Raw genomic sequence first — 10,000 nt, 5'->3', positions numbered from 1 at the left:
CACGCTCTGTTTTGCACTTCTGTTTTATGTCACGTCGCTTTCGGCAATCGGGTATTAGGCGCTGGAAAGTCACCTCTGTAAAGTCTGCACTGCTGCCGAATGAATGAGCGCAGTCTGGGTTTTGGGCACAATGACCCAATACGTCGTCCACAAGGACGTGTGGCTCACCGATGTACGTTTTGAGCAATTTCGGACGAAAATGGACTTGGAACAGAGCCAAATGTTTGATCAGGCCATACGGAAAATTCTTGTTGGGTGGAGTAGTTATTTCTTAGTTTTGCTGTTGACTGTTAGAGAAAATCCCCATTATTGTTGATTGCTATGTGAAATAACAGATCTGCCAGTGTTATTTTGGCACGTATAAAGGGTCTGTCTTCAGCAGCCGCTGTGGCTTACGGCCACACCACCCTGAGCGCGCCCGATCTCGTCTGATCTCGGAAGCTAAGCAGGGTCGGGCCTGGTTAGTACTTGGATGGGAGACCGCCTGGGAATACCAGGTGCCGTAAGCTTTTTGATCCCTATCTTACAGCAGCAGAATGCCGCTTCCTCTGTAGTTGAGAGGGGCACGCCAAAACTACTTTTATTTTGCAGCCTGTATTTCACGCTCTGTTTTGCACTTCTGTTTTATGTCACGTCGCTTTCGGCAATCGGGTATTAGGCGCTGGAAAGTCACCTCTGTAAAGTCTGCACTGCTGCCGAATGAATGAGCGCAGTCTGGGTTTTGGGCACAATGACCCAATACGTCGTCCACAAGGACGTGTGGCTCACCGATGTACGTTTTGAGCAATTTCGGACGAAAATGGACTTGGAACAGAGCCAAATGTTTGATCAGGCCATACGGAAAATTCTTGTTGGGTGGAGTAGTTATTTCTTAGTTTTGCTGTTGACTGTTAGAGAAAATCCCCATTATTGTTGATTGCTATGTGAAATAACAGATCTGCCAGTGTTATTTTGGCACGTATAAAGGGTCTGTCTTCAGCAGCCGCTGTGGCTTACGGCCACACCACCCTGAGCGCGCCGATCTCGTCTGATCTCGGAAGCTAAGCAGGGTCGGGCCTGGTTAGTACTTGGATGGGAGACCGCCTGGGAATACCAGGTGCCGTAAGCTTTTTAAAAGAAAATTTTCCCCATCTTTTCCTGCCTATCTTACAGCAGCAGAATGCCGCTTCCTCTGTAGTTGAGACAGGGCACGCCAAACTACTTTTATTTTGCAGCCTGTATTTCACGCTCTGTTTTGCACTTCTGTTTTATGTCACGTCGCTTTCGGCAATCTATATGGGTATTAGGCGCTGGAAAGTCACCTCTGTACAAGGTCTGCACTGCTGGGGCCGAATGAGATGAACAGCGCAGTCTGGTGTGGTTTGGGCACAAATGAACCCAATAAGACGTCTGTCCACAAGGACGATGTAAAGGCTCACCGATGTATTACGTTATTGAGCAATTTCGGACGAAAATGGAACTTGGAACAGAAGCCAACATGTTTGATCAGGCCATACGGTAAAAATTCTATGTTGGGTGGAGTAAAGTTATTTCTGTAGTTTTGCTGTTGAGCTGTTAGAGAAAATCCCCATTAGTATGTTGATTGCTATGGAGGTGAAATAACAGATAAATCTGCCAGTGTTATTTCTTGGACACGTGAAAATAAAGGGTGCTGTCTTCAGCAGCCGACTGTGGCTTAACGGCAAGCACACCAACCCTGAGCGCGCCCGAATCTCGTCTGAGTCTCGGAAGCTAAGCTTGTCGGGCCTGGTTAGTTTTGGATGGGAGGATTGGAGGAATACCAGGTGTTTGGGCTTTTTGTCCCCATCTTTGGTTTTAGCAGAATGCCTAGTTAACTGTAGTTAAGTTTAGCAGCCCAAACTTTTTTGTTTTGCAGCCTGTATTTCACGCTCTGTTTTGCACTTCTGTTTTATGTCACGTCGCTTTCGGCAATCGGTATTAGGCGCTGGAAAGTCACCTCTGTAAAGATGCACTGCTGCCGAATGAATGGCGCAGTCTGGGTTTTGGGCACAATGAAGGATACGTCGTCCACAAGGACGTGTGGCTCACCGATGTACGTTTTGAGCAATTTCGGACGAAAATGGACTTGGAACAGAGCCAAATGTTTGATCAGGCCATACGGAAAATTCTTGTTGGGTGGAGTAGTTATTTCTTAGTTTTGCTGTTGACTGTTAGAGAAAATCCCCATTATTGTTGATTGCTATGTGAAATAACAGATCTGCCAGTGTATATTTTGGCATGTGAAAGGGTCTGATTCAGCAAAAAAAACAAAACCCTGAGCGCGCCCGATCTCGTCTGATCTCGGAAGCTAAGCAGGGTCGGGCCTGGTTAGTACTTGGATGGGAGACCGCCTGGGAATACCAGGTGCCGTAAGCTTTTTGTCTGCCTATCTTACAGCAGCAGAATGCCGCTTCCTCTGTAGTTGAGACAGGGCACGCCAAACTACTTTTATTTTGCAGCCTGTATTTCACGCTCTGTTTTGCACTTCTGTTTTATGTCACGTCGCTTTCGGCAATCGGGTATTAGGCGCTGGAAAGTCACCTCTGTAAAGTCTGCACTGCTGCCGAATGAATGAGCGCAGTCTGGGTTTTGGGCACAATGACCCAATACGTCGTAAGGACGTGTGGCTCACCGATGTACGTTTTGAGCAATTTCGGACGAAAATGGACTTGGAACAGAGCCAAATGTTTGATCAGGCCATACGGAAAATTCTTGTTGGGTGGAGTAGTTATTTCTTAGTTTTGCTGTTGACTGTTAGAGAAAATCCCCATTATTGTTGATTGCTATGTGAAATAACAGATCTGCAGTGTTATTTTGGCACGTATAAAGGGTCTGTCTTCAGCAGCCGCTGTGGCTTACGGCCACACCACCCTGAGCGCGCCCGATCTCGTCTGATCTCGGAAGCTAAGCAGGGTCGGGCCTGGTTAGTACTTGGATGGGAGACCGCCTGGGAATACCAGGTGCCGTAAGCTTTTTGTCCCCATCTTTTCCTGCCTATCTTACAGCAGCAGAATGCCGCTTCCTCTGTAGTTGAGACAGGGCACGCCAAACTACTTTTATTTTGCAGCCTGTATTTCACGCTCTGTTTTGCACTTCTGTTTTATGTCACGTCGCTTTCGGCAATCGGGTATTAGGCGCTGGAAAGTCACCTCTGTAAAGTCTGCACTGCTGCCGAATGAATGAGCGCAGTCTGGGTTTTGGGCACAATGACCCAATACGTCGTCCACAAGGACGTGTGGCTCACCGATGTACGTTTTGAGCAATTTCGGACGAAAATGGACTTGGAACAGAGCCAAATGTTTGATCAGGCCATACGGAAAATTCTTGTTGGGTGGAGTAGTTATTTCTTAGTTTTGCTGTTGACTGTTAGAGAAAATCCCCATTATTGTTGATTGCTATGTGAAATAACAGATCTGCCAGTGTTATTTTGGCACGTATAAAGGGTCTGTCTTCAGCAGCCGCTGTGGCTTACGGCCACACCACCCTGAGCGCGCCCGATCTCGTCTGATCTCGGAAGCTAAGCAGGGTCGGGCCTGGTTAGTACTTGGATGGGAGACCGCCTGGGAATACCAGGTGCCGTAAGCTTTTTGTCCCCATATCTTACAGCAGCAGAATGCCGCTTCCTCTGTAGTTGAGACAGGGCACGCCAAACTACTTTTATTTTGCAGCCTGTATTTCACGCTCTGTTTTGCACTTCTGTTTTATGTCACGTCGCTTTCGGCAATCGGGTATTAGGCGCTGGAAAGTCACCTCTGTAAAGTCTGCACTGCTGCCGAATGAATGAGCGCAGTCTGGGTTTTGGGCACAATGACCCAATACGTCGTCCACAAGGACGTGTGGCTCACCGATGTACGTTTTGAGCAATTTCGGACGAAAATGGACTTGGAACAGAGCCAAATGTTTGATCAGGCCATACGGAAAATTCTTGTTGGGTGGAGTAGTTATTTCTTAGTTTTGCTGTTGACTGTTAGAGAAAATCCCCATTATTGTTGATTGCTATGTGAAATAACAGATCTGCCAGTGTTATTTTGGCACGTATAAAGGGTCTGTCTTCAGCAGCCGCTGTGGCTTACGGCCACACCACCCTGAGCGCGCCCGATCTCGTCTGATCTCGGAAGCTAAGCAGGGTCGGGCCTGGTTAGTACTTGGATGGGAGACCGCCTGGGAATACCAGGTGCCGTAAGCTTTTTGTCCTGCCTATCTTACAGCAGCAGAATGCCGCTTCCTCTGTAGTTGAGACAGGGCACGCCCAAACTACTTTTATTTTGCAGCCTGTATTTCACGCTCTGTTTTGCACTTCTGTTTTATGTCACGTCGCTTTCGGCAATCGGGTATTAGGCGCTGGAAAGTCACCTCTGTAAAGTCTGCACTGCTGCCGAATGAATGAGCGCAGTCTGGGTTTTGGGCACAATGACCCAATACGTCGTCCACAAGGACGTGTGGCTCACCGATGTACGTTTTGAGCAATTTCGGACGAAAATGGACTTGGAACAGAGCCAAATGTTTGATCAGGCCATACGGAAAATTGTTGGGTGGAGTAGTTATTTCTTAGTTTTGCTGTTGACTGTTAGAGAAAATCCCCATTATTGTTGATTGCTATGTGAAATAACAGATCTGCCAGTGTTATTTTGGCACGTATAAAGGGTCTGTCTTCAGCAGCCGCTGTGGCTTACGGCCACACCACCCTGAGCGCGCCCGATCTCGTCTGATCTCGGAAGCTAAGCAGGGTCGGGCCTGGTTAGTACTTGGATGGGAGACCGCCTGGGAATACCAGGTGCCGTAAGCTTTTTGTCCCCATCTTTTCCTGCCTATCTTACAGCAGCAGAATGCCGCTTCCTCTGTAGTTGAGACAGGGCACGCCAAACTACTTTTATTTTGCAGCCTGTATTTCACGCTCTGTTTTGCACTTCTGTTTTATGTCACGTCGCTTTCGGCAATCGGGTATTAGGCGCTGGAAAGTCACCTCTGTAAAGTCTGCACTGCTGCCGAATGAATGAGCGCAGTCTGGGTTTTGGGCACAATGACCCAATACGTCGTCCACAAGGACGTGTGGCTCACCGATGTACGTTTTGAGCAATTTCGGACGAAAATGGACTTGGAACAGAGCCAAATGTTTGATCAGGCCATACGGAAAATTCTTGTTGGGTGGAGTAGTTATTTCTTAGTTTTGCTGTTGACTGTTAGAGAAAATCCCCATTATTGTTGATTGCTATGTGAAATAACAGATCTGCCAGTGTTATTTTGGCACGTATAAAGGGTCTGTCTTCAGCAGCCGCTGTGGCTTACGGCCACACCACCCTGAGCGCGCCCGATCTCGTCTGATCTCGGAAGCTAAGCAGGGTCGGGCCTGGTTAGTACTTGGATGGGAGACCGCCTGGGAATACCAGGTGCCGTAAGCTTTTTGTCCCCATCTTTTCCTGCCTATCTTACAGCAGCAGAATGCCGCTTCCTCTGTAGTTGAGACAGGGCACGCCAAACTACTTTTATTTTGCAGCCTGTATTTCACGCTCTGTTTTGCACTTCTGTTTTATGTCACGTCGCTTTCGGCAATCGGGTATTAGGCGCTGGAAAGTCACCTCTGTAAAGTCTGCACTGCTGCCGAATGAATGAGCGCAGTCTGGGTTTTGGGCACAATGACCCAATACGTCGTCCACAAGGACGTGTGGCTCACCGATGTACGTTTTGAGCAATTTCGGACGAAAATGGACTTGGAACAGAGCCAAATGTTTGATCAGGCCATACGGAAAATTCTTGTTGGGTGGAGTAGTTATTTCTTAGTTTTGCTGTTGACTGTTAGAGAAAATCCCCATTATTGTTGATTGCTATGTGAAATAACAGATCTGCCAGTGTTATTTTGGCACGTATAAAGGGTCTGTCTTCAGCAGCCGCTGTGGCTTACGGCCACACCACCCTGAGCGCGCCCGATCTCGTCTGATCTCGGAAGCTAAGCAGGGTCGGGCCTGGTTAGTACTTGGATGGGAGACCGCCTGGGAATACCAGGTGCCGTAAGCTTTTTGTCCCCATCTTTTCCTGCCTATCTTACAGCAGCAGAATGCCGCTTCCTCTGTAGTTGAGACAGGGCACGCCCAAACTACTTTTATTTTGCAGCCTGTATTTCACGCTCTGTTTTGCACTTCTGTTTTATGTCACGTCGCTTTCGGCAATCGGGTATTAGGCGCTGGAAAGTCACCTCTGTAAAGTCTGCACTGCTGCCGAATGAATGAGCGCAGTCTGGGTTTTGGGCACAATGACCCAATACGTCGTCCACAAGGACGTGTGGCTCACCGATGTACGTTTTGAGCAATTTCGGACGAAAATGGACTTGGAACAGAGCCAAATGTTTGATCAGGCCATACGGAAAATTCTTGTTGGGTGGAGTAGTTATTTCTTAGTTTTGCTGTTGACTGTTAGAGAAAATCCCCATTATTGTTGATTGCTATGTGAAATAACAGATCTGCCAGTGTTATTTTGGCACGTATAAAGGGTCTGTCTTCAGCAGCCGCTGTGGCTTACGGCCACACCACCCTGAGCGCGCCCGATCTCGTCTGATCTCGGAAGCTAAGCAGGGTCGGGCCTGGTTAGTACTTGGATGGGAGACCGCCTGGGAATACCAGGTGCCGTAAGCTTTTTGTCCCCATCTTTTCCTGCCTATCTTACAGCAGCAGAATGCCGCTTCCTCTGTAGTTGAGACAGGGCACGCCAAACTACTTTTATTTTGCAGCCTGTATTTCACGCTCTGTTTTGCACTTCTGTTTTATGTCACGTCGCTTTCGGCAATCGGGTATTAGGCGCTGGAAAGTCACCTCTGTAAAGTCTGCACTGCTGCCGAATGAATGAGCGCAGTCTGGGTTTTGGGCACAATGACCCAATACGTCGTCCACAAGGACGTGTGGCTCACCGATGTACGTTTTGAGCAATTTCGGACGAAAATGGACTTGGAACAGAGCCAAATGTTTGATCAGGCCATACGGAAAATTCTTGTTGGGTGGAGTAGTTATTTCTTAGTTTTGCTGTTGACTGTTAGAGAAAATCCCCATTATTGTTGATTGCTATGTGAAATAACAGATCTGCCAGTGTTATTTTGGCACGTATAAAGGGTCTGTCTTCAGCAGCCGCTGTGGCTTACGGCCACACCACCCTGAGCGCGCCCGATCTCGTCTGATCTCGGAAGCTAAGCAGGGTCGGGCCTGGTTAGTACTTGGATGGAGACCGCCTGGGAATACCAGGTGCCGTAAGCTTTTTGTCCCTATCTTACAGCAGCAGAATGCCGCTTCCTCTGTAGTTGAGACAGGGCACGCCAAAACTACTTTTATTTTGCAGCCTGTATTTCACGCTCTGTTTTGCACTTCTGTTTTATGTCACGTCGCTTTCGGCAATCGGGTATTAGGCGCTGGAAAGTCACCTCTGTAAAGTCTGCACTGCTGCCGAATGAATGAGCGCAGTCTGGGTTTTGGGGCACAATGACCCAATACGTCGTCCACAAGGACGTGTGGCTCACCGATGTACGTTTTGAGCAATTTCGGACGAAAATGGACTTGGAACAGAGCCAAATGTTTGATCAGGCCATACGGAAAATTCTTGTTGGGTGGAGTAGTTATTTCTTAGTTTTGCTGTTGACTGTTAGAGAAAATCCCCATTATTGTTGATTGCTATGTGAAATAACAGATCTGCCAGTGTTATTTTGGCACGTATAAAGGGTCTGTCTTCAGCAGCCGCTGTGGCTTACGGCCACACCACCCTGAGCGCGCCCGATCTCGTCTGATCTCGGAAGCTAAGCAGGGTCGGGCCTGGTTAGTACTTGGATGGGAGACCGCCTGGGAATACCAGGTGCCGTAAGCTTTTTGGTCGTCGCTTTGGCTTTGTACGCAATTTCGGACGAAAATGGACTTGGAACAGAGCCAAATGTTTGATCAGGCCATACGGAAAATTCTTGTTGGGTGAGTAGTTATTTCTTAGTTTTGCTGTTGACTGTTAGAGAAAATCCCCATTATTGTTGATTGCTATGTGAAATAACAGATCTGCCAGTGTTATTTTGGCACGTATAAAGGGTCTGTCTTCAGCAGCCGCTGTGGCTTACGGCCACACCACCCTGAGCGCGCCGATCTCGTCTGATCTCGGAAGCTAAGCAGGGTCGGGCCTGGTTAGTACTTGGATGGGAGACCGCCTGGGAATACCAGGTGCCGTAAGCTTTTTGTCCCTATCTTACAGCAGCAGAATGCCGCTTCCTCTGTAGTTGAGACAGGGCACGCCAAACTACTTTTATTTTGCAGCCTGTATTTCACGCTCTGTTTTGCACTTCTGTTTTATGTCACGTCGCTTTCGGCAATCGGGTATTAGGCGCTGGAAAGTCACCTCTGTAAAGTCTGCACTGCTGCCGAATGAATGAGCGCAGTCTGGGTTTTGGGCACAATGACCCAATACGTCGTCCACAAGGACGTGTGGCTCACCGATGTACGTTTTGAGCAATTTCGGACGAAAATGGACTTGGAACAGAGCCAAATGTTTGATCAGGCCATACGGAAAATTCTTGTTGGGTGAGTAGTTATTTCTTAGTTTTGCTGTTGACTGTTAGAGAAAATCCCCATTATTGTTGATTGCTATGTGAAATAACAGATCTGCCAGTGTTATTTTGGCACGTATAAAGGGTCTGTCTTCAGCAGCCGCTGTGGCTTACGGCCACACCACCCTGAGCGCGCCGATCTCGTCTGATCTCGGAAGCTAAGCAGGGTCGGGCCTGGTTAGTACTTGGATGGGAGACCGCCTGGGAATACCAGGTGCCGTAAGCTTTTTGTCCCCATCTTTTCCTGCCTATCTTACAGCAGCAGAATGCCGCTTCCTCTGTAGTTGAGACAGGGCACGCCAAACTACTTTTATTTTGCAGCCTGTATTTCACGCTCTGTTTTGCACTTCTGTTTTATGTCACGTCGCTTTCGGCAATCGGGTATTAGGCGCTGGAAAGTCACCTCTGTAAAGTCTGCACTGCTGCCGAATGAATGAGCGCAGTCTGGGTTTTGGGCACAATGACCAATACGTCGTCCACAAGGACGTGTGGCTCACCGATGTACGTTTTGAGCAATTTCGGACGAAAATGGACTTGGAACAGAGCCAAATGTTTGATCAGGCCATACGGAAAATTCTTGTTGGGTGGAGTAGTTATTTCTTAGTTTTGCTGTTGACTGTTAGAGAAAATCCCCATTATTGTTGATTGCTATGTGAAATAACAGATCTGCCAGTGTTATTTTGGCACGTATAAAGGGTCTGTCTTCAGCAGCCGCTGTGGCTTACGGCCACACCACCCTGAGCGCGCCGATCTCGTCTGATCTCGGAAGCTAAGCAGGGTCGGCCTGGTTAGTACTTGGATGGGAGACCGCCTGGGAATACCAGGTGCCGTAAGCTTTTTGTCCTATCTTACAGCAGCAGAATGCCGCTTCCTCTGTAGTTGAGACAGGGCACGCCAAACTACTTTTATTTTGCAGCCTGTATTTCACGCTCTGTTTTGCACTTCTGTTTTATGTCACGTCGCTTTCGCAATCGGTATTAGGCGCTGGAAAGTCACCTCTGTAAAGTCTGCACTGCTGCCGAATGAATGAGCGCAGTCTGGGTTTTGGCACAATGACCCAATACGTCGTCCACAAGGACGTGTGGCTCACCGATGTACGTTTGAGCAATTTCGGACGAAAATGGACTTGGAACAGAGCCAAATGTTTGATCAGGCCATACGGAAATTCTTGTTGGGTGGAGTAGTTATTTCTTAGTTTTGCTGTTGACTGTTAGAGAAAATCCCCATTTGTTGATTGCTATGTGAAATAACAGATCTGCCAGTGTTATTTTGGCACGTATAAAGGGTCTGTCTTCAGCAGCCGCTGTGGCTTACGGCCACACCACCCTGAGCGCGCCCGATCTCGTCTGATCTCGGAAGCTAAGCAGGGTCGGGCCTGGTTAGTACTTGGATGGAGACCGCCTGGGAATACCAGGTGCCGTAAGCTTTTTGTCCCATCTT

The 10,000-nt window shown here is 48.2% G+C and overlaps 15 non-coding genes and 1 pseudogene across 15 annotated transcripts; all 16 read left to right on the top strand.

Moving 5' to 3' along the window:
- The first annotated feature begins 390 nt into the window (after nt 1–390).
- On the top strand, nt 391–509 carry LOC127141557 (5S ribosomal RNA). The gene has a single exon (XR_007812073.1). It is a non-coding gene; the product is annotated as a 5S ribosomal RNA (ribosomal RNA).
- A 481-nt stretch (nt 510–990) lies between these two features.
- On the top strand, nt 991–1,108 carry LOC127141579 (5S ribosomal RNA). Its single transcript, XR_007812095.1, has one exon. It is a non-coding gene; the product is annotated as a 5S ribosomal RNA (ribosomal RNA).
- A 1,146-nt stretch (nt 1,109–2,254) lies between these two features.
- On the top strand, nt 2,255–2,373 carry LOC127141587 (uncharacterized; annotated as a pseudogene).
- Nucleotides 2,374–2,853: 480 nt separating this feature from the next.
- Nucleotides 2,854–2,972, top strand: LOC127141556 (5S ribosomal RNA). The gene has a single exon (XR_007812072.1). It is a non-coding gene; the product is annotated as a 5S ribosomal RNA (ribosomal RNA).
- Nucleotides 2,973–3,466: 494 nt separating this feature from the next.
- On the top strand, nt 3,467–3,585 carry LOC127141555 (5S ribosomal RNA). Its single transcript, XR_007812071.1, has one exon. It is a non-coding gene; the product is annotated as a 5S ribosomal RNA (ribosomal RNA).
- A 482-nt stretch (nt 3,586–4,067) lies between these two features.
- On the top strand, nt 4,068–4,186 carry LOC127141554 (5S ribosomal RNA). The gene has a single exon (XR_007812070.1). It is a non-coding gene; the product is annotated as a 5S ribosomal RNA (ribosomal RNA).
- Nucleotides 4,187–4,667: 481 nt separating this feature from the next.
- LOC127141588 (5S ribosomal RNA) lies at nt 4,668–4,786 on the top strand. The gene has a single exon (XR_007812103.1). It is a non-coding gene; the product is annotated as a 5S ribosomal RNA (ribosomal RNA).
- Nucleotides 4,787–5,280: 494 nt separating this feature from the next.
- On the top strand, nt 5,281–5,399 carry LOC127141586 (5S ribosomal RNA). The gene has a single exon (XR_007812102.1). It is a non-coding gene; the product is annotated as a 5S ribosomal RNA (ribosomal RNA).
- Nucleotides 5,400–5,893: 494 nt separating this feature from the next.
- Nucleotides 5,894–6,012, top strand: LOC127141575 (5S ribosomal RNA). Its single transcript, XR_007812091.1, has one exon. It is a non-coding gene; the product is annotated as a 5S ribosomal RNA (ribosomal RNA).
- Nucleotides 6,013–6,507: 495 nt separating this feature from the next.
- Nucleotides 6,508–6,626, top strand: LOC127141564 (5S ribosomal RNA). Its single transcript, XR_007812080.1, has one exon. It is a non-coding gene; the product is annotated as a 5S ribosomal RNA (ribosomal RNA).
- Nucleotides 6,627–7,120: 494 nt separating this feature from the next.
- On the top strand, nt 7,121–7,238 carry LOC127141576 (5S ribosomal RNA). The gene has a single exon (XR_007812092.1). It is a non-coding gene; the product is annotated as a 5S ribosomal RNA (ribosomal RNA).
- A 482-nt stretch (nt 7,239–7,720) lies between these two features.
- On the top strand, nt 7,721–7,839 carry LOC127141553 (5S ribosomal RNA). The gene has a single exon (XR_007812069.1). It is a non-coding gene; the product is annotated as a 5S ribosomal RNA (ribosomal RNA).
- A 232-nt stretch (nt 7,840–8,071) lies between these two features.
- Nucleotides 8,072–8,189, top strand: LOC127141578 (5S ribosomal RNA). The gene has a single exon (XR_007812094.1). It is a non-coding gene; the product is annotated as a 5S ribosomal RNA (ribosomal RNA).
- A 479-nt stretch (nt 8,190–8,668) lies between these two features.
- Nucleotides 8,669–8,786, top strand: LOC127141577 (5S ribosomal RNA). The gene has a single exon (XR_007812093.1). It is a non-coding gene; the product is annotated as a 5S ribosomal RNA (ribosomal RNA).
- Nucleotides 8,787–9,279: 493 nt separating this feature from the next.
- LOC127141585 (5S ribosomal RNA) lies at nt 9,280–9,396 on the top strand. Its single transcript, XR_007812101.1, has one exon. It is a non-coding gene; the product is annotated as a 5S ribosomal RNA (ribosomal RNA).
- A 472-nt stretch (nt 9,397–9,868) lies between these two features.
- On the top strand, nt 9,869–9,986 carry LOC127141574 (5S ribosomal RNA). Its single transcript, XR_007812090.1, has one exon. It is a non-coding gene; the product is annotated as a 5S ribosomal RNA (ribosomal RNA).
- Nucleotides 9,987–10,000: the final 14 nt, after the last annotated feature.

Source organism: Lates calcarifer, unplaced genomic scaffold (assembly GCF_001640805.2).
Source record: "Lates calcarifer isolate ASB-BC8 unplaced genomic scaffold, TLL_Latcal_v3 _unitig_5662_quiver_1860, whole genome shotgun sequence".
Taxonomy (NCBI): Eukaryota; Metazoa; Chordata; class Actinopteri; family Centropomidae; genus Lates; species Lates calcarifer.
The sequence above is the reverse complement of the archived record's forward strand: the minus strand, read 5'-3'. Positions and strand labels throughout refer to the sequence as shown.